Here is a 22,433-nt window from a genome sequence, read left to right on the forward strand (position 1 = left end):
ACAGTACCGATCAGACCCAACCTAGCTAACACCAGAGTAAACCTAAATTAACCCTGGGATTACTTTTGGGGTTTACTCTTGAGTTTAATTTTGAAAATTTGGGTCCACTCAGGGTTGACTTTGGGTTTACGCAGGAGTTACTTTGGGTTTACTCGGCAATTGCTTTAGGGGTCAACTGTACGCACTGAAGTTTGAAGCAGACCCATCTTTTTTCTTACCATCTTACTGCCTGTAATACCTGTCCCTTGTATATTCCGAATACGCATGTAGTGTCTGCTTTCAGGAGTATACTTCTGATTTGGGTTTACTCTCCGTTTCCACTGTGGGTTTTCTTCAGTTCGTGTTTACTCTGGGTTCAATCTAGTTAACCCAGAGTAAATCCAGGTTTTAGTTGGGGTTTATTTTCTGTAAGGTTGGGTCTGATTGGTACTGTAGTTATGATAAGAAAGAATGCTGCTTTCAAAATTGTTAATTTCATGGCCCCAAGGTCAGGAGCTCTGGTGTTAGGGTGGGGCTGTAATGATTATTTACGGAAAATACATAAATGCTTTTAAAATCTTCTGCTCAGCTCCTGGATATTCTGCCCATAAATTAAGTACCTATTTATGATGAGAAAGAGTCCCTCTTTCAAATTTGTGATTTTCATGGCCCCTGGGTCAGGGTTCTTGCGTTGGGGGGTGGGTGGGGGGCTCTAAGTGAATGCAGTAATTATTTAAAAATCTTCTCTTTGCTCCGAAATTTTCTGCAGATGAACTAATTAGTATATTTTTATGATGAGGAGGAGTCACTCTTCCAGAATTGTGAATTTCATGGCCCTTGGGTCGGGGGTTCTGGTGTAAGGGTGGGGCTCTTAAAGAATGCAGTAATTCTTTGAAAATCTTCTCCTCTGCTCCAGGGTATTAATCCGATGAATAAGAAGATAGTTATTATGATGAGGAAGAGTCCCTTTTCCAAAATTATGAATTTCATGGTCCCTGGGTCAGGGGTTCTGGTGTTAAAGCAGGGCTCTAATAACTATGTAGGGTAGGGTGGTGTAACTTCGACCAATTATTTATTTTGTATTTAAGATTTTTTCATTTATTTCACTATATGTTTTGCAACAATTTTGTAATAATTTTTTTTTAAGAATTTATAAAAAGCCACACTGCAGTTACTTAGGTGAACGATAAGGCCCATGGGCCTCTTGTTATAAATTGTGTACCAGTATTTTGATTATTCTTTATACATACATCTGAATGAGAAAGTGCGTGGTGTGTGCGTGTGTGTGTTTGTGTGTGTGTGTGTGTGAGAGAGAGAGAGAGAGAGAGAGAGAGAGAGAGAGAGAGAGAGAAATCAGTGTGAAATTTAGTAGCTAGACTGTGAGAAGTTATACTCATTGTTATGATAACAATAAACCTTATTAATATGTCATGATATACCTTATAAAAATGTGTATCAAACCATAACAATTTCTCAATGTACATTGCATCTAATTGCTATATGCATAAACAATAAAAACATACATAATCATTGATGTTAAATAATGCATGTGTCTTTTCCAAAAATTGTAAATCTGCATGTTCTTGCATTTTAATTCTTTTGTTATAAATTAATGATAACTGTGAAAATGAAATTATATTCAAAACAATACATTATCAGTTGTACATAAATGTGGAAAGAATTAAAATATTTCTTGCATCCTCAAAAAATGCATGTGTGTTAGGTTTTATCAGTATTGTCTTTCATCATGTAAAAAATACTAAGCATATTATTCACCAAAAATTTGAAAACGCCATGCATGATGATATGTTCATATAATGTATAATAAAGAAAAGTAGATCCGCTCCTACATTTTGTACTTTCATTTTGCAAATAAAATAATGAATGCTCCCTAGTGAATGCAATCATATCGCTTGTCTTTCAAGCACTTTGTTGACCCTGACCATTGTAGTCGAATGTGTACATGTGTCGGTTATCTTGCATTGCTCAGCCATTCTCCAGAAATGGTTCCAAATATGGGATTGCTTTCAGTGAAAAATTGAACTTTTGATATTCGTGTTTTAATTGTAATAATATTGAAGTACAACTATTCGCCGATATAATTATGAAATTTGACTCACCAAAATTTCTTCGTTCACGAAATATTTGATTTTGAAGACCATATTAAAAACCCTGTTACGGAAGTCAGAAGTGAATTAATGCAACTAATCCTCGGCCTGTACAATAACAGTAAACATCACTAGCCACTTTGTTTGATATCATATTGAATACGAATGACATATTTGACAGAATCATGAAGAATTTAAATTTAAGGGGAACATATTTTCAAAAATATCTTTATTTTAAGAAAATCTTTATTTTCAATAATAAAAAAGAAAATAATGCATCATCTTTCATTCAAATTCAAATGTAAACTAGGAACAATTTCATATGTTCAATGATTTTAATTAAAATATTGAAACAACAGAACATTAATATAGAGATGTTGAGAAATTGTACATCACAAATTGATGTCAGAAGGATTTTTAAAGATAATGACCCAAAGTTACGGAAGTTAGCAAATGACCTTTTTCATGGAGAATTATTTTTTCCAATACATTTTACAACCAAATATTAGAGAATAAAAATCAAATACAGGTTATTCATTGTAGAAAATACATTTTTAACTTAATAATCACGCTTTTTATAAAATTTCTTTCCTTTAATTAGTATGTAATCAACATTACATAGATTTAAAAATGTTGACATGAAATATCTGTCTAAAATAGTGAAATACCTAATTGTATTAAAATTGCATGCTCTGATTGATGTCCCAAACACAATTATGAAATATACCGGTAAAAAGTCAAACATATAAATCGGTTGTCTTTTTATATTTGATAAAAAGCTTGGATGGTTCGTTACGGATGTCAGAGATTATCATTTCACAAATACCTACTCCTATGATGTTTTAAATAGTCATGAATTTTAATGGTTATATCTTCCTAAACTTCCTTTTTTATGTGGAGGAAGTGGGGTCTTATCCCCTTTAAATATGGGTTGACTGAATCCACATCTCACCTTTTTCGGATTTTCACTTATGTTTCTCCATGTTTGCCTGCTTTGCATTAATGTATATACGCATATAATGCATTAATGCAAATATATACATATGTATATGTATTGTTACTAATAAGTCAACTAAATAAGGTCTGTTTTTCGCAAGTATATATAAACTCTTACTAGTTTTAGTTTCGGGTATTAGTTCTTTAAAATACTGACATCCGTAACTAATCATGTTTAAAAAAAAATCATGAACAGAGTATTTATCAAATATTCTGATCCGGGAATCATACCATTTCGATATAAACATGCATGCATATTAATGTAACGTTGAAAAGCCAAATATATTTTGGTCACCTGATATTTTTTTTTTATCAAATCACATGTTGTAGAAAACAATAAGCTTGATGCACTATATTTCAATAGAGTAAACTTTAAATTGCATATTATGCTAATATTACATAAAAAATGACCACTTTGTTGATTTTAAAACATAAGAATAGATTATCCGTCGTGGAAAATATACATAAGAAGCACTGGAATGAACAGATGCCAAATCTGTTTTTCCCCCTGATATCCGTAACGCTGCAGCAAATATTTAGAAAATATTGTCAAATGATAAACTAAAACAGATAAATCCACACATAATGATTCATATTTTTTCAATAGTTTAGTACACTCTCATCATATTTTTCTTAAAAATGCACTTTGAATCAGAATATTAATTGCTTCAGTTAAGAATATCAAAGTTCCTTTACTTTCTAAACTCATGTTCTGTTTCGCTTAACAATCCAAATTATTATCGATGGAAAATCGAGCCATATATCACTGATTAAAAATACTGTTACGGATGTCATACGTTACGCCGGTCAGGGGTTTTAGTAAATTTTCCTCTCACTGTACCATGCTATTACATTATTTTTCTACAGATGATGATAGATAGCTTTGGAACACTGTATACTCCAAAGGCATCATGAATAAGTTTTTCAAATGCCATGAATTTAGTTGAATATGGCGTTACGGAAGTCAGGCCTTGAAATGCGTCAAACTCAATTTTCAATTTTATAATCGATGATGAAAAAATCACATAGATTTTCGACTGTAAATTGTATATATTTTTCTTTTAATATGCCTATGACATTTAATTACTATAATATCAATAGATATTGTTTTGAATATCATCGCTTACTTTTAAGTCAAACACGTGTTACGGAAATCAGGACTGTTTCAGCGACAATATATAAATCGGGGGGAAAAAAGAAAGAAAAGATTTTTATCAACAGGTGTTTAGTGACAAAACACGCTATGTGATGCTGAAATAAAAAATGAGTTTAAATTGTCTCTTTCATCACCGTAATGCTATTTAGTATTGTAGTAAAATTGAAATATTCACGTGCGACATGCTGAAAAATACACAAACCGATTTTTTATTGAAATAATTTGACATCATTTGACACTTCAAATGCATATTGTTTGGTATCAAAATTTGTAATTTTTACTGTAGATATCTCCTGAGAAAAGTATCAGCCAAATACATTAAACGGCAAATAATAATTTTGTGATGAATGCTGGCGACAACATTATATCATAATTGGAACCATTTCTGGAGAATGGCTGTGCTAGTTTGCTTATATTTTTACTGCATTTATGGCATTTTGCTGTATTTGTTGCATAGCACTAACCTGTGCAATTGATGCCATTTTTTACTTGGAGTCTTTCTTCACTAATTGCGAAATGGTACGCGAGTACTCGGTCAGCGTGTTCGAGGACTTTATTTACGACGGCAAAGCGTGGGTAGCACCTACACAGGTGAAACCCGAACATCGAAATGCGTTCGACCGTTAACTAACAAAAGGCTTATATAGGGGTTCTGGAATGAAAGGCGAATTGGAAAGAAATATGGCGGACAATGCCTATTTACGAGCGGTGTTCAGCTTTAAGTTACAGTAGAACAGCTTGCGCACAAGTTTTTCGTCACATACTCTAAAGTTTCACACACTTTTTAATACATATAAATGACTGAATACACTCGTTGATAAATAATACAACTCATTCACGATGTCTTAACTCGCTTGAATATGTAACGAGATCGAGGAAGGGGTCAATACTGTTTACGATTATGTCAAACTTTAACCAAAATACTTGGGTTCTGTTGTGTAGCCGAGAAACTACAAAACATATAGTACAAATATCTGGTGTCTTACCTGACGATATGCGGCAGACAACAGACAATAATCACAATATACAAGGAAAAAGGGTAACAGGTGTAGTGTCGTATACAGCAGAATCGGAACTGGAGCTCCAGTAGGTTGGACCAGGTAAGGTTGGGGTGGACCAGGGTCAGAGGTCATGCATAACAATACACATACAAGAATACAATGGGTTTACACTACACTCCTCCCCGTTTTATAACAAAAAGATGTGGGTATATATACTACAGTAGGTAATCTTTTTTTAAAAAAGGTTGACAATACAAGATACTGAAATATATGCTAAAATTTCTCTAAACATGTTTTGGAGGAATTATTTAAAAAAAAAAATACCAACATTCTTAGTCCGCCGTCTCATGATCCGCAGAACATTCTGCTCCGTCATGAACTTCGGAAAAGTCCTGTTGATTTAGCTGACTTTTCTGTAACTTGGAAATGGTCTTCTGTTGCATTATATCAGAATCCGGAATTGTTTGTATGTATGTCTATACAAGCCTTTGAGGATGTTGAAGCAGTAGCTGATGTTTCCTATATATACCGGTAGATTTACTAACTTAACAGTAACAGAGAGCTATCAAATACCAATTACCCGGTATTCAAAGCACAAAATGGATTAAATCTAATTATGACAATCACCCTTTCTTGACTAACAAATTATTTCTTGTATAATAAATAACAAAACTAACTAGTTTTACATGAAAAGGAATGCTTCTTTCAACTACACACTGTATCAAAATATAAACAACCAAAAATAAGAAAACATGGACAGGGAATGTTAACTATAAGATGCTGCATGACAAAGTATACTGTTAATGATAAACTATAAATGTGACGTGACCCTGATCTTGGAACTCAACTTCTTCATCGACTGAAATACAAGGTACATGTACATGAATAACATACAGTAACAGGTACTATGATAATCTAAGTATATTGAACATCAGTAGTGCAAATGACAAGCATATAACATTCTACTGACTTGTTCAGAACATAATGCATATATCTTACATATTGAAACAAAATGCACATTGTACCGATATTTTGTTTATACTTAACTATGAAAACTACTAGCAAATATTACATAACTAATACATGTAATTACAAGTTTCTAATAGGAAAATTGGCTTGGAAACAATGTTTACTAAAAAATAATGATTGTCAGATCTACATATTTAAGTTATTCTTATGAGGATTTAATTGTTGTTCATACTGGTTTGTCAATAACATAAATTTATCAGCAGCTGCAAATGTCTTGATACATGTAACATTCTGCTTAATGAATCATACTAAGTTAATAACAAATTTACAGTTATTTCTCACTAGCAGTCATATTTCAGATGATTCTGCTCAATATCAATTGCTTCCATTCTTTTTGTGATGGTCTGCATGTCTGTGACCAAAGAGTCGACATAATTCTTCAGGGTGGCAGCCGTTGGTAGACCTCAACATAGTGTCTCTTGACTGTCCGCAGCAAAGCGTCATGTTCTTGTGTATCAAACACCTCTGGCTGCTCTCTTCCATCAGTCAGTGCCTCAGCAAGATCTGACATTTCATGTTCATTGCAAACACCTTGCCTATCATCTTCACCACAAACTTCTTGTCTTCCGCTACTTCTTGCGTCAATGTTACCTAATGCTAACTGCTGGGTTGACAAATGTTGTGCAGATAACACTGATGCATGTTGTTTCTCCATAGTATTCAGTGACACCATATGAAGGTGCTGCTCTTGTGAGCCAACTGCAAACTGTTGTTGTGGTGATAGTGACATGATTTGCTGGTGAGGTTGTTGTTCCATATTTTGTTGAGAAGGCAATTGAAGTGCAAGAAGTGGTGCATGCACACTTTGCAAATGTGGTTGTTGGCACTGCTGCAATAACATTAGTGTTTGCTTAGATCCATAGGGCTGTGTTATCCGTGCATGGTCAGAACAAATGCTTGCTTTGACTGTTTCAAGAATATTGCCAGACAATGAAGAAGAACTCTGGTCAGATACCTCAACAGTTAGCGGTTTTAAAGCGCCCACTGTCTGGACCGACTCAGAATTGTAGCAAAAACATCTGCATCTTGGAAATCTTCTCCACATTTCCAGTAATAGATTCAGTACTGGCTGAAGCCATTAGTGGTTCATAATCACACCTTGCAACTTTGCCGGATTGACTTGGTACTGAATGCTATCCGTAACTGTCAAACCTGCTCCAGGGGGAGGTATGTTACTGCCATTTAACAGAGTCGGACTGACTTGATCTGTTAGGCCTGGGGTCAGATGCTGCATCAGAGCTGGTGCCATACATGTATTTTGGCATGGTACATTTTGCAGTATTTGACATGGTACATCTCGCATTTGAGTTTGTTGATGTACTTGACCAAGATGACTTGCATTTTGCAATTGTTGAATGGTGTACTGCTGTGTTGGAGTGGTCTTCTGATTGAGTAGTGTCTGTAAGTTGTGTTGTTGTTGCTGCTGAATGCTGATGGGTGTTGGCAATGCCTGAGTATAAACCTGTTGTGTCAACTGATTTTGCGTTGCCAATGTCGGAGCATGTACCTGTTGTGTGAGCTGATCTTGTGTTGTTATATGTTGAGAGTTAACCTGCTGTGTAGGTTGAAATTGTGTTCTCAATGGTTGCATGTTAAGCTGTTGATTGTATTGTACAGTCTGCTGTTGTGTGCATTGAAGAAACTGACTGGGTGTTTGTGAACCTTGTTGTGGCTGCAGTTGCTGGAAACCTGGTGGTGGTTGAATATGATTGTGTGTCAGTACCTGTTGTTTAGTGCTGTATTGCACAACATGATTTGGTGTACACGGCGGATACTGGTTGGAAGTATTTGAGTTCTGTGTTGATTGAACTGGTGGATACAATGTTTGTGACATAACCTTGAGATCAACACCTTGACCAGTACATAAAATGTAACCCGCTTGTGGTGTAGTGGCTGTTACCAGGTTTGATTTTGTACCTTGACCACTGAATGGTATGACACCGCCATATTGTAGAGCTGCAAGGTTGGTAAGTGGTGCAATGCTGACATTTGTATCTTGACCACTAATTGGTATGTAACCACTCTGTGGTATGGATGTGTTGTTTGTAGGTGGTACATTATTGACGTTTGTACTCTGACCACTAATCGGTAATTAACCGCCCTGTGGTATAGGAGTACTGTTGGTATATGCAGTTGGTACCATGTTGAGATTCGTACTATGACTATTCATCGGTATATAGATGCCCTGTGGTATAGGTACACTGTTGGTAGATGGTACAATATTTACATTTGTATCTTGACCACTAATTGGTACGTAACCACCCTGTGGTATGGATGTATTGTTTGTAAGTGGTACAATATTGTCATTTGTATCCTGACCATTAAACGGTACATAATCACCCTGTGGTATGGGTACATTGGTAGTAGATGGTACTATGTTGACAATTGTTCTCTGACCAGTGAATGGTATGTAGCTGCTTTGTAGTATGGGTACACTAGTGGTCGGTAGTATTGATGTCTGTGAAACCAATGACTGGAAACTGCTTGGTGCCTGGGAAGGAAATCCACTTAGACATGATGTTGTTTGGTATGGCATCATTTAAACCCCTGAACACTTGACGGTATGGAACCAGTCGAACCACCCTGTGCCTGGGAAAATGTATCAGTGTAACTTGTTCCAGTGGCCCTTGAAACGGTATATCCAGTTGGCATCACTCCATTGGCATTCGACGGTAAATAACCTCCTAGTGTCATGGAAGAACATCCAACTGACATATTTGTGTTGTTATTTTCTGGTCCGATTGAAACACTCGGCGTTACCCCTGATGAATTTAGAATAGCACTTTGTGGAGGGTATTGAGCTGAATATGGTGTTCCACATGGTGCAGGGATTCCATTCACAGGATGAATCTCTGCCATTCAGTCAACTGAATGATAACTGAATGGTCTGGAAAGGTGACTGAATGGCACACATAAGCCATTCAGTAACATTTCAGTTACCTTTCAGTCACCTTTCAATTGACTGAATGGCAGAGATTCATCCTGTGATTGTAATGTTGGGTGAATCCTGGAGGGGCATTATGACCATGTAGCACTGCACCTGTCTGCAGGGAAAGTTGGCCTGTAGACACTGGACCTACTAATGGTTGCTGAAATGCACTCTGTGCACTCACCCCCTCACTAATATATCCAACGTTGATTGAATTAGAATACATCTTGTTGATCATATTGATGGTAAGTCAATGATTTGTCCATTATTGACTGCATGGTTGACTGCATGCTGGTGATCACAAGTAATCAGTTCTTACTTTAGTAATTTCAAAGCCTGAACTAATTTTGACAAATACAAGAAATATCTAAAATTCAAAAACTTGTTTTAAAACAGAGACTGAACAAAAATAACCTAATTGAGTGAAAAAACAGTTTGAAAAATTTAGAAAAAAACAAAAATTCTCTTCTTTTTTTAATAAACAATTTTTCCCCTTTAGTGTAATTTTAAAAAATACAATATAATTGTCAATAGATATGAAAAGACCTTATGATATCCTGAACTGCCCAAAACTGATATACTGCAACAGCAGCAAAAAGAGTTCAAGAAAATATTTCAAAATATCAACTCTCCTAATGAATAAAGTAAATGTTCAGGAAACATTATAATAACCTTACTCAAAACTACTAACTAAAGCTTGAAAATATAGTTTATAAACTACTAACTAGTCTAATGTAAACAAACACGTCTTCAGAAAAGTGAAATCGAAAGTAAAAGTTACTTTCACTTTAAAACGTCACAGTCGATTTGGCGCTAAAAATGGCGACAGACAAGACGACCGGTACAGTAAACAAAATGTCAAAAATATGAAAAACATTCTCTAGGTAATAATAACTACAAATATGACTTTCAAAGTTAGATAAATGCCTGAGTGTGACAATATACTACATAAATACGAAAAATAATTGAAAAACTACGAAAATTTTATACTCTTGAACACGTTTTACAATTCACGCTTATCATGCATGAGAAACGGTCACCCACGTGTTTACAGAAACACAAGTGACAAAAATACAAGACGAATTATACTAAATTTCGTTCTAAGTACGCTTATGAAAATGCAAGTAAACGACAATACACAACAGAAAAAATAATGACAATATTGAGTTCCGATAAGAAAACATCACGACAACGCACGTGCTAACTGTCGGTACGCCGTTACAAAAACACACTATGAAAACATGAAATTACCGGTCAAATTGTAGGAATAACGCACCTGACGCTTATAATAAACGTCCAATGCAAAAAAAAAATATTGTTCAAAAACGAATTTGACCAAGAAAATCCAAACGGCGATATGTGTATTGCCGTGTGGACAAAAATATCCAAAAATACACAAAAATACGATAAAAGTTTACCGGCGACGCCAATGTTGTGTAGCCGAGAAACTACGAAACATATAGTACACATATCTGTTGTCTTACCTGACAATATGCGGCAGACAACAGACAATAATCGCAATATACAAGGAAAAAAGGTAACAGGTGTAGTGTGGTACATGTATACAGCAGAATCGGAACTGGAGCTCCAGTAGGTTGGACCAGGTAAGGTTGGGGTGGACCAGGGTCAGAGGTCATGCATAACAATACACATACAATAATACAATGCGTTTACACTACAGTTCTGTTCTATCCATAACACATGCGTCGGATTTGCGATCTTTATAGATCAATGAAGAACAACACCTTTTGTATAAATGCATTGTACACCAATTACATTATATAAAACACTAAGTAACAGCCTAACTATGTTAGGATTCTATTAAAGCTAAACACCGCTCGTAAATAGCACTGTCCGCCATATTTCTCTTTCAGCACCGCTCTCCCTACAACTTCTATATAAGCCACAGATATTTTAACTGTTCAAAGTATTTCGCTGTAAAGGTCTCACCTGTGTGGGCGTACATCGTGCCTCGCCTTGTTTCCCGGTCGCTAATAAGTGAAGTTTTAGGCACCTTCTTTTAAAAACAGGAGAGAACGTGCATCTAATAAACTGGTCAATGCATGTTTTACATACATAATATGCACATTAAATAAGAATTACATGCAGATAAATCCAAGACAACAAAAAGAACACTACACGTGGGCCACGAGTTTCAGATGTGCAATCGGGTGTAACGAAATCCATGGGTTTATACACCAGGTACCTGTGTGACGGTGCCTATTTGCGAGCGGTGTTCAGCTTTAAACGGTTATAATGCTACAAATAATAGGGCTTTCTGCTACCTAACAAGATAAAGCCACCATTAGGCACCAAGCAATAGGGCCTCCAACAAAAACAAAAACAAAAAACCGCAAGTAGACTGGAAGCCAATGAAATACCAATTTAATTTGTAAAACATCTGTGTATAACCCGTCCCGATTTTAACTTCGGCTTGCGCATGAAGTTTGGTAGTATTCAGGTGAAAGATTGTCAAAATAAAATTCACAACTTTTCAAAAATGGCACATTGCGTTTGGGAACTTTAATTTCGATTCCACCATCAACCTCTTTTATTTATCAACGAGCTCGTACACCAACTGAATCGTCAACGGCGCTGTGCATTCAGTTACGTAACGCATTCCACATCTGCACCCGAGCAAGAATATTTTGATCAATAACCTATTTGTTTATTTTGTAAATAGAATTTTGTTTATACATATAGGACTTTTAGATTTAATGCGTGTTTTATGATACATATTTACTGAAATGCATGAAAACTTTCTGCACTATTTTCTTACGCGTAGACTCAATTCATGTGATCTACGCGTGTCTTCCGGTTTGAGACTTCGGCTGACAGTAAACCAATAGACGGTGTCACGTGACCCCGTCTAAAAACCAGAAAATTTGTGGACGGAAGAGTGACAGACGGACAGGCATACGGACGGACGGACAGAGTGATTACTATAGGGCCCTAATTATAGGGAGTTTGGAGATAGAACCTTTAGAATAATACAAAATGTGTATATAAAATGGTCGCTTGACATGTGAATTTCTGTTGATTCTGCCTACTGAATTACCATACCGAATTTGACGGACGGACGGACAGACAGTGAAATCCTTGCGGGGCCCTAATAAGACTTATTATTCAGTGTACTTGTGATATTTGTAAGGAGTGGCCAAAGCAGATAACAATTGTATACAGAGATTTTTATTTTTGCACATAGGTTACTAATAATCTTTCTATTCTTGCAGGATGGATTTAGTGGAAGGTTTTCGGACATTAGAAAAATATGAAGGCGTATATTCTTTTGACCCCTGATTCGAAAAGAGCATTAGAAGTTCTCACAAGATACAGATCTGCTGTTGGAGTTCGCCCAACAAACAAATACTGTGGTGTCATCATTACTCGTTAAACACCAATTTTCGAGGATTTCGTTTTTTATTTGATCAACGAATTCAAGTGTTCATCGAAGTTTCGTGCTTTTTTCTATATGAAAACCCATTTCCGGTAAACGTAATAAATCCGAATTACTGTAGCGTATATTGTTATTAAACACTTTTGATAATCGTACCGTATCAGTAATATAAGCATAAAATAAATTGGAACAGTATAAAGGAAAATTAATGATATTTATTTTCATTTGACATATTATATACATATAAATTGAACAGGTGTAAATAGTATATGCATAAGTCCCTCGGTAGTAAAGTGAATCATTACCATGAAGACGTGATAAACACACTAGTAGATAAAAGTAAGCTAGCGTTTAATCGTTTATCATACAAAGAGACAAATAGAAATTTAACTAGAGCAAAGCTCGTTGCAAAGCAACGAGTGGGTCTTCCGGTTGTGTCGAGAGTAAAGATAGAAGTTCCTGTAAGAAGCAGAGTTCTAAAATCAACGACAAAGAAAATAAAATAAAATATTTTTTAAAAATCGAATAATTCTTAGTACGACTTAGCAATGTCTGAATGATTTCAAGAACGAATTAATAAAAACCTTAATAATTTCTAGAACGACTTAATAAAAAAATTCCCGAATGTATTCAAGTACGAATGAACAATTTCCGAATTATTTAAGGTACGAGTTAATTTAACTTTTAACGTAACACTATTTTCTTAACCAAAAACGTGGAATCAAAATTTCCGGAAAACTCAATTTTTAATCCCAATATTTTTGTAAAGCATCGGCCAATTTTAAAACGGATTTCAGTTTTAAATTAAGCTTCATAAAAGCTCCTTTGTCGCTTTATGATTTATATCAAATTATTGGTCAGAAGAGAGTTATTATAAAAAGACTTAATAGCCCTTCTGGCCCCTAATTTGAGGGGTCGGCCCCTTTTTCTTGATATCAAATAAAAGGTCTCGCTAATAGAAACATTTTGTTCTACAAATGTTCACGAGTGGTTAACCGTTATCGAGATATCTAAACAACTGTATTTTAGGGGCCGACCCATTAACTCCTTACCGGGGCCACTAACAACAAAATGTATGGTGTTATATTGTTCAGAACATTATTTTGAACAACTTTTGTTCTATATTGCTTTTAAAAATATTTCTCCTTTTTTTCAGATATTAATGATCAAGGTTTTGAATTCTGGCCCCATGAAAAACCCTAATTACGTAATATATGACTTAGGTATGATACTGTATAGATAAATAGCTGTACAATGAACATTTTTGCTTCTATAATTCATTACAAATTATTGTTCAGTAAAGAGCTCTTGTAAGAAGATCTAAGACCCCTCTTGACCCCTAATTGGAGGGGCCAGCCCCTTTTTCTTGATATCAAATGAAAGGTCTTGCAAATATAATCATATTTTGTTCAACAAGTGTTCACGAAATATTAACCGTTCTTAGGATATCTTTACAAATGTGTTTTAGGGGCCGGCCCTTTATCTCCTAAATGGGGTCATGAACAAAAACATTTAAGGTGGCATATTGTACAGAACACTATTTTAAGCAACTTTTGTTCTACAATGCTTTTCAAAATATTTCTCCTTTTTCATATATTAATGATCGAAATTTTGGACTTCTGGCCCTTTGAAACCCCTAATTACGTAACATATGACTTAGGTATGGTACTGTATAGATAAACAGCTGTACAATGAACATTTTTGCTTCTATAATTGATAACAAACATTTGTTCAGTAAAGAGTTATTGCAAAAAAACTTTAGAGCCCTTTTGGCCCCTAATTTGAGAAGCCAGCCCCTTTTTCTTGAAATCAAACGAAAGTCGTAGTACATTTGAACAACTTTTGCATTACATGTCTTAACAAAATATTTACACATTAAAAGCTAGGGCAGAAAATGTGCGAAAATTACGTAAAAAAAATTGATGCCAATTTTTGAGCTCGGGCGAGCATCGGCGCTTTGCGCATTTTTCAAAATATCAAATAAATAGGATCATCTACAGACATTCATCTACAATCCCTGAAAGTTTCACGTTTCTATCACAATTACTTTTTGAGGAGTTACGTGGACAAAATCGTCCTTAAAAATTCACTTAATCCTCAGAATCTCAAACCGGAAGTGACGTAATCAGCCAAAAATTTTATAATATCAAGTACGTTTGATGCTCAATATGTCCTGTAAATTTCATGCAAATCGGTCGAGTAGTTCACGAGAAATAGCGTTCGAAAAAAGTCAGAAAAAAAATAAAAAATAAAATAATAATAAGGAAAAGAAACAATAGAATAACAAGAGGGTCTTCCGTCGGAAACGGAAGACCCTAATTAATAGTAGTTAAACAAGTCCTGCTTTTTCGAATCCATTCCTAATTAGCACCTCTTTTTCCTCAATCGCTTCATGGGTGCTATTTACCCAACGCGCATGAATTGGTTTGACCACTGAAGTGTAATAAGACTGCTACCCAAAAAGGGGGATAAATCCTGCTCCTGGGACAGTCGGGTACGGGGGTGACTACCAATTATTCCTAATTGCTGATTAGTAGTCAGCAAAAATAAATGAAGTCAACAAAAATCAAAGTTTTAAATTAATAACAAATTTATTTGTAACAGATGAATGGAGATGAGAAACTGGTACCTCCAGTTGAACAAGTCAATGAAAAATATGTATGAAAATGACAAAAATTACCATGAAAATATTACAAATTTCACTTTAGAGTTTAAATAAGAAACGAAAAAAACTCTTTCACGTTTTTATTCGAATTTATATCGGGCTCGAAATTCAAAATATTAATTAAACTATGGCGGCTAGTCTGAATAAGATAAACTTCTGAGAGAAAAGACCTAGTTTGTATTGAACAGTGCCGTATCAAAATTGATACCGAAGTCGGTATAAAGTGCTTCGAACGGGAAGATGAGTTTATCCGAGAAATAGGCTGCTATAAGCAGTGGACGCAAGGCGAGCAGTCCGCCGAACTACTCGAAACACGCCTTTATATAGTGCGAGTACACAAAAGAAACGATCAGCCAACCATGAAATGTTACCCTACCCCTTATTGAATAAAATTACAGGTGATAAACCTATCAGGTAAACCCTAGTGAAATACGTTTTGAAATAAGGACCAATATGGCTGACCTGTATAAACAAAATATAAACTTGAACCGTAATGTAAGTGTAAAATAGCTTATTACAAGAATTGAAGTTACTATTTAAGTATCTTATATTGAATTATCCCTAGCTTAGTTAATTGTTTACTGTAAATTCCTAATTAAACGCGAAGAATTAATATCCGCGTAAAATCGCGAGAAACCCGTCTCGCAAATTCAAAAATCTCGCTTTTAATTTTGGGAGACATGTAAACTACATGAAACTGTGATGAAATTTCGCCATTCGCGATTTTATGTTCTCGCGATTAGACGGTAAATCGTTGAATCGCGGAATTAAGTACTCGCGTAAAATAAGGAATCTACAGTATGCAATTTATGATTTTTAATAAAATAAACATATGGTATAGGATGAGTTTTATCACATCCCCCCCCCCCCCCCCCCTTAAGACCAAAAAAATATATTTATTTTGTCAAAACAAAACATAATGTAAAACTCATAATAAAAAGTCAATCAATGAGCAATTCAACGTAATAGCACTAAATGTTCTTATTTCTTTTTCAAGGACAGCCTCAAGCGTTGTGCATTGCCATTTACATCGAACACCATCACTTCATCACGATTCACAGTTGCGTTTGTTCTGGTAGCCCTTTTTTCATCAAACAGGGGATTTCTCTCACACTCCTCTAGCAATCGTTTCCTCTTTTCTTTTTCCTCTTCTCTCTTTCTTGACCTTTCCTCTGTCTGTGTCATTTTCCTCGGAAGGGGTGTGTCTCCAGATGAAATATAGGAACGGTTCTGTACCATGATGTCTACCAATAGACCGTCCACATTATTCTATCGATGAGAGGCGCTTATATGTTTTCTGGCTGGTGCTTTTGTTCTAAAATGTGTTGTGGACAACGCTATGCTTAGAATTCAATTTCAAGCCTCTCATAGCGACCATACACAAGTAGTAATAGTATGCTGATACTAGCACACTTTAGATCCGCCCTAGATCCACCCATTCCCACTCTATAAGTCTACCAAATATGTAAATATAGCAGAAGGCTTGGAGACTACTAGATCCACCCATTCTACTCTATAAGTCTACCAAATATGTAAATATAGCAGAAGGCTTGGAGACTATCCCTACCCACTGTCACCCATTCCACTCTCTAAGTCTACCAAATATGGACACTTTAGATCCACCCTACCAAATATGTAAATATAGCAGAAGGCTTGGAGACTATCCCTACCCACTCTCACCCATTCCACTCTATAAGTCTACCAAATATGTAAATATAGCAGAAGGTCTACCAAATATGTAAATATAGCAGAAGGCTTGGAGACTATCCCTACCCACTGTCACTCCACCCATTCCACTCTATAAGTCTACCAAATATGTAAATATAGATCCACCCATTCCACTCTATAAGTCTACCAAATATGTAAATATAGCAGAAGGCTTGGAGACTATCCCTACCCACTGTCACTCCACCCATTCCACTCTATAAGTCCACCAAATGTACATATAGCAGAAGTTTTGGAGACTATCCCTGCCCACTGCACTGTTAAATATATGTACCAAATATGCAAATAAAGGTAAGGCTCAAATTCATTTACTTATGTTCTTACAGAAGGCTCAAGATCTAACCCCACCCATATAGATCCACCCATTCCAGGGCACTGACTCGAATTTAACAATTATTTATTGACTGGAATTTTAAAAAAATAAATAAAAAAAAACCAAAAAAAAAACCCAGACATTTATATTTATTGTTTAATAAAGTCAACAAAAATCATTTTAAAAAAGTCTAAATATTTTTTGACACATATATCATGTATATAAAAAAATAATAAAAACAAAAAATCAAGAACATGTATGTATCTTCTTGATACGTACCTTATGTATATTAAGAAAAAAATATAATAATCAATAACAATTACAATTTACATCAAATGATTGTTATCATGATTGGCCATACATTTTTGACACATGTAAAATAAAAAATAAAAAGTAATTTACATCAAATGATAGAGTATATAAAATCCAAATTCTTTTTGGCACATATTTCATGTATATTTATAAAAAACAAAACATCAACAATAAATAATCAATAACAATTACAATTTACATCAAATGATTATTATCATGTTCGTTCAAACTTTTTTTGGCACATGTATGTATCTCATGTAAAAATAAAAAATCAAAAGTAATAAATAATTATCAATTTACATCAAATGATTGCATATAAAATCCCAATTCCTTTTGGCACATATCTCATGCATATATAAAAACAAAACATCAACAATTACAATTGTACATCAAATGATTGCCTATTACATCACACAAAATCTAAATATATTTGAATTATTTCTCAAATTGAGATATCCTTCTTGCCTCGGTAACTTTTTCTTAAACATTAAATAATCATAATCCATGAAGTTCTTTGTAAATGTATTAACCTTCATAATTAACCAAAAAAGATTGCACTAGTTCTACAAGGAAAAATATTACTGTATTGTACTCAATAGAATCAAATACATGTAAAGTTTTCATCATAAAAAACAGTTTCAATAAACCTTTACTGACATGTTTTTTATGACATTTATTAAAGATAGATACCTAAGGAAAATATTAGCTTAACCACTCATCACACACATACATTTGTAAACAAGAGGCCCTGAAATCACTTTGCTCACTCGGCTAACATTATCACAAGTATAATCAGCTAGCAGCATCATTAGGAATGAAAGAATGACCAAGAAGATAAAAATATGAACGTTTATGATGCTCACTTGAACCTCAATCTCAGAAGAGCTAAAAATTAAAAATCCACCCATGTAAACATGCCATCAAGATGAAAATATTTAGAATAAATGAACGATAATGAAAATGCAAAAATCACTACATTATGATTTAAATGATGAGGTAGTACAAAGATTAAATTTTACAGAATGTAGTTGAAATAATATCTAATATTCAAAGAAAAGCAAACACTGTCTAATATTCAAAGAAAAGCAAACACTTTTAAAAAAATCTTAACCCCTACATCAAAACAAATTCAGAATTCAAAATTGTATTAAAATATAGAACATTATACATATTCGTCATAGCCATACATTTGGGGGGGGGGGGCCTCCTTTGTCTAGCTGGCAATTCTCGTTTTTTAATAATTTGAGGTTTTGAAGGTACTTTTCTTTTCTGAATTTTGTTTTTTGTTAGCCAAAGATGCTTAATGTGTTGATAAATGTCTTTACAAAAATGAACAGCATTCTCTAAAGTTCTTATAAGTTTATCTAGAAGTTGACACAAAACAGATATTATCCCGACCAAACCTGTAAAAGATTAAAAAAAAAACAATTTTAACAATCATGTTCGGCGGACAGTCTTCTCTGATTACACCTTCTCCAGCAGGAGGCATATACACTGCAAAAAATTAAGCATCCAATACTTCCGGAGGATAGAATGAGGGAGATGACTGAAAGTGAAAAAAAAAAAATCTATAATTCATCCACCTCATCATGAATCGCATGGATTCTATCTAGAATTCTTTGTGCTTCGGCAAATTGTTCTCTCATGCTAATCTTATTGCTTAATTTCTTGAGACTCTGTAGTCTTTTCCTTCTTGCATTAAATGCGCGTGTGCAGCAGAAAGTTACTACTGACAGAGTGATGCATGAGAATATAAATGAAAATACTGAAATAAAGTAGAAAGATGATATGTAAAACAGAATGCATGATTTGATATGGTTTACTTATTAATGTGAACATGATATTTCAAACAATGATAATAAAGCCTTGAAATGAAATCAAATGATATAATATTAATGTACTTACTAACGAGAATGGTGAGCGTTTTTCCATCAAACTCGACATTGTCTGTTTCACTGGGATTACTTGACACAGACGTTGTGGGATGCACCTATAAAATTGCTAGTGTGCTTATTGGAGAATTTTCTTTTACTTAAGATCTTCACTCATATGTGGGAAAATCATAAGTTAAATAATGAGTTAATAAAATCAGTTACTTTATTAGTGTACTTACTTCTTCGCTTTTAGCACTTGGAGAGGTCATTTTGAAGGATGTCAATTTTTCATTATTTCAGAACGATATTGATAACTTATCTTACACATTCAGTTTGCGATTCTCCAAGATAAATGGTGACAGCAGTATGTGTGATTACATGTGCCTTCATATCTGCGCATGTGAGTGTGCTGCTCTCGATTGATAGCACCTGTACTTTACTACATCGTAGGCCCAAAAGACCGCCATCGTTGAACTGATTGAATGTGAGCACAGGAATGTCGCTCACACAGCCCCTATACTACCCACTTCCATACCATGTACATCGGCCGTTGGAGTCGCAGATAGCGTCCAAGGGTGGAGGTTGTGCTTGTGTACAGCAACACAATAACCATGATAACCCGAGAGTGACAAAGACCAGACCAGCCATTGCTAAGATCGCGCTCTTCCATCAACGGTGTTGAATTTCGAGCCCGATTCTATTGTTTCAAAATTAAAAAAAAACATTTATTTTGATTTTCACTATTTAGATCTTATATGCTTTGTTTGAATATTATTATTATTGCACACATACAGAACTAAATTCATGATCTTTTAATTACTGCGATAAGCTTTAATTATTATGATTAGCTTGAATTACATCATTTAATGTAAAAATACAAATAAATGTCACAATCAATGAGGAAATTTCTCGATATGCTAAGTCATCAAAATCAATATTATTCAGTCAAAACAAGTTTTAAACAGTATTGCGTTTACAAGGACGAGTCATTGCCCAAGAAGTTATTGTACACATTAAAATGTGAATTCGTAAAAATATCTATGATATCAAATTTATATCAGTTGTAATTTATAAATATAAAAAGTTGGGAGTCTGATATTAACATAAAGATTCACTAACCTATGAACTATATACCTTGGTTAGGACATTGCAAAAAAGAAAGTGGTTCACGTTTACATAATATTTAATGAAAGAAAAGAAGAAAACGTAGCGAACATCAAGAAATTTGTTTGGCACTTGCTTACATATGCTGAGTAATCAATATCAAGAGTCCAAAATCAAGACCATGGTTGTTTACTTCTTTACAAGACAATAGTTGTTTGCTATATTTGAACTGTTCAACTTGTTTTGATTATATTTTATTACTTTGTGAGGGGTATATATAACAGATTGGGGATACAACTCAACTCAAACAGCACTATGGCATACAAATCTGCGCAACCCCACTTTACTCAGTCGTTTGAGGACGACGGTGAAACGCCTATGTTCGTCGTTGAAAGAAATGATGATTACAAAATAAGGAAGGTTCAATATTCCATCAAAATGTCGTTTTTTAATCGGAAAGTTTATTTTCACATCCAAAGTAAGTTATGCCTTTATTTAATTTTATATTTTTGTCCGTAAATTTTAAATTATTTACAAACGACTTTAAGAATTTTTAAAACTAATTATTAAATGTCAAAGCATTTAACTATACACAAGTGAAAAAAATGTATCTAAGCCGAATTGTTTAACAACGAATAATTTTTGCTTAAATATTTTAAACCCTTGTAAATTGTAGAGCGGTAAACTTGTCTAGTGTTTTTCCTCCACCGTATTAATGTGTTCATTTTCCTTTGACAGACAATGTGAGGGGAACTTCAACCTCCCTGCCGAAGGAAGTTGTGATGGCTATAGCAGACATGGGGGAAGAGCTATAGGCGGCGAGAGATGTATTGAAAAACTTGCAGCCACCAAGTCCCCCGATGGTGAGTTTAGTTTTGGTTTTTTTATTTGCAATATGTCACAAAGGGTAGATACTTGTGTTCTTTTTACATATTCTGTTCAGCTAGCGATATATTTTAATTCTAGATGATTATATTGGTTTAAAAAATTCTACAATTGATCCCCATTTTTTTAAACTATAGCTCAGAATTACTCCTCCTAAAAAACGAAAGGTGACTATCGTGGATGATGACAACGATGGGGAATTTTTTTGAAACAAAGAGGCATCAACTTTAAATATACATGTAGATATAGTTATTTGTATAATCAAGAAAATATATTAATCAAGAACGTTCGCAACTTGTACGTGTGAAGTGGAACAACCCTACCATCACCATTTTCTTTATCATTTTTAACAAGATTCCATCTTTACAACATTGCTGTGAAAACGAAGTGAAGAAAGAAATGTTTAAACTTTTATTGTTAACAACTACGCTTATGGAGAGAATCGATAAAAGGTTGGAAGAAATCAAAACGGACAAGCGGCAACTTGAGATCATTATGGCTCGTGTGTATGACATCAAGCGTTTTATGAACACCATGAATTTAAATTTTTAAAGATGTGAATTTAAATGTGACTTCACATAATTTTTATCATCTAATGTCATGTGTTATATTGTGTCAAGATCTATTAATACTGTTTAAACATAAATGTGATTTAAATTTTGGTAAGAACACAAACTTTTTCTGCATAACTTACTGTGTGTAGTATTTTTAATTATCAATTGTTCAAGGTATTGATGGATCTCAAGAGTTATTAAGTTCTTGTTTCCTTATAATTCTTTTATCGGAGGTGTAACCATCAATTTACAAAAATACCATTTCACACACATTAGAAAAATTTAATTTTTTTTTATTTATTAAAGAATTATGTATATATTTGAACTGCTGACATTCTAAAAGTTGAAGAATGACTTCACGACTCTACGTTTCACCTCTGTATATTTATCTATCCAATAGTTAAAT

General features: G+C 34.3%; 1 pseudogene; it reads right to left on the reverse strand.

Moving 5' to 3' along the window:
- Window positions 1-6,398: 6,398 nt before the first annotated feature.
- Window positions 6,399-9,436, reverse strand: LOC128172631 (uncharacterized; annotated as a pseudogene).
- Window positions 9,437-22,433: the final 12,997 nt, after the last annotated feature.

Source organism: Crassostrea angulata, chromosome 2 (genome assembly GCF_025612915.1).
Source record: "Crassostrea angulata isolate pt1a10 chromosome 2, ASM2561291v2, whole genome shotgun sequence".
Classification (NCBI taxonomy): domain Eukaryota; kingdom Metazoa; phylum Mollusca; class Bivalvia; order Ostreida; family Ostreidae; genus Magallana; species Magallana angulata.